Below are 1621 nucleotides of genomic sequence, written 5' to 3' on the forward strand. Positions count from 1 at the left end.
CGCCACCTCGCCCGGCTAGTTTTTTGTATTTTTTAGTAGAGACGGGGTTTCACTGTGTCAGCCAGGATGGTCTTGATCTCCTGACCTCGTGATCCCCGCCGTCTTGGCCTCCCAAAGTGCTGGGATTACAGGCTTGAGCCACCACGCCGGGCCCGAAAGTGCTGGGATTACAAGCCTGAGCCACCACTGCAACATTTAGATTCCAAATACAACAAGCTAATGAGTTACAGGTCTTAAGGTGTTCCATAATTTGTGTATACAGGTTTTCATTCCTAACTCCAATTTATGTAAATACAAAGTATTTTTTGCATGGTTTAACATACTGAATTCCCAGGTACACAAGTACCATGTAAATTGAGGGAATAATTATACTTTCCTTTTTTTTTTCTTGTCTTTTTTTTTTTTTTGGAGACAGTCTCACTTTGTCACCCTGGCTGGAGTGCAGTGGCACTATCATGGCTCACCGTGGCCTCCACCTTCCTCCCAGGCTCAGGTGATCCAACCGCCTCTGCCTCCTTGAGTGACTGGGACTACAGGCATGGACGACCATGCCCTATTAAGTTTTGTATCTTTTGTAGAAATGGGGTTTTGCCATGTTGTCCAGGCTAGTCTCGAACCTTCTGGGCTCAAGTAATACGCCTGCCTTGGCCTCCCAGGTTGCTGGGATCCCAGGCCTGAGTGAGCCACCACACCTAGCAGCTTTTTTTTTTTTTTTTTTTTTTTTAGAACGTTTAAGAGTTGGTCAGTATTTTGGAAAATCAACTTCTGTACATTAAAGTTAGGACACTGCCTTATTTTTTAATGGTGGGTTATATTTATGCTTTTCTATTTGACACTAGTTTGTCAGGGCTGGAAAACAGCCACATGCTCACCTAGTCAGTATGACCTCAATGCAGTTGAGGTGGGAAACGGGAAGACTTCAGTGTAGTTTCTAACCTGATATTGGCATCTAATACCGGGAATATGACGTCCTGTCAAGTTACCGTAAGACAACGTGAAAACGGCATCACATAGTCCTTGAGGGATGATTGTCCTTGGCGGCCAGCAGCAATGACAAAGCAGTGAGCTCACCAGGGTCAGCCCACTCAGCTGTGGTACATTTTTCCGGTGGCTCAGCCGTAATCCATAGTTTCACCCCAATTAACTTCCCAGCTACATTGCGTCTTTTAAGCTTTGTTTTGTAAGCATTGAAAAGAATGGTGCTGAGAAGCTCTCCATGATTACCTGAGCCTCAGTGACCACCATCTTCACCTGAAGCTGCTCAGCATCCAGTGACCAAGTATCTATGGCCACTTAGCAATAGTGGAGGTGCTCTGGCATCCTCCTAGTGTTTTTTTATGTCGTCGTCGTCGTCTTATATTTTTTTGAGATGGAGTCTTGCTTTGTCACCCAGGCTGGAGTGCAGTGGCACGATCTCCACTCACTGCAAGCTCCGCTTCCTGGGTTCACACCATTCTCCTGCCTCAGCCTCCCGTGTAGCTGGGACTACAGGCGCCCGCCACCACACCCGGCTCATTTTTTTAAAATGTATTTTTAGTAGAGACGGGGTTTCACCATGTTAGCCAGGATGGTCTTGATCTCCTGACCTCGTGATCCGCCCGTCTCGGCCTCCCAAAGTGCT

Source organism: Mandrillus leucophaeus, unplaced genomic scaffold, assembly GCF_000951045.1.
Source record: "Mandrillus leucophaeus isolate KB7577 unplaced genomic scaffold, Mleu.le_1.0 Scaffold1093, whole genome shotgun sequence".
Classification (NCBI taxonomy): domain Eukaryota; kingdom Metazoa; phylum Chordata; class Mammalia; order Primates; family Cercopithecidae; genus Mandrillus; species Mandrillus leucophaeus.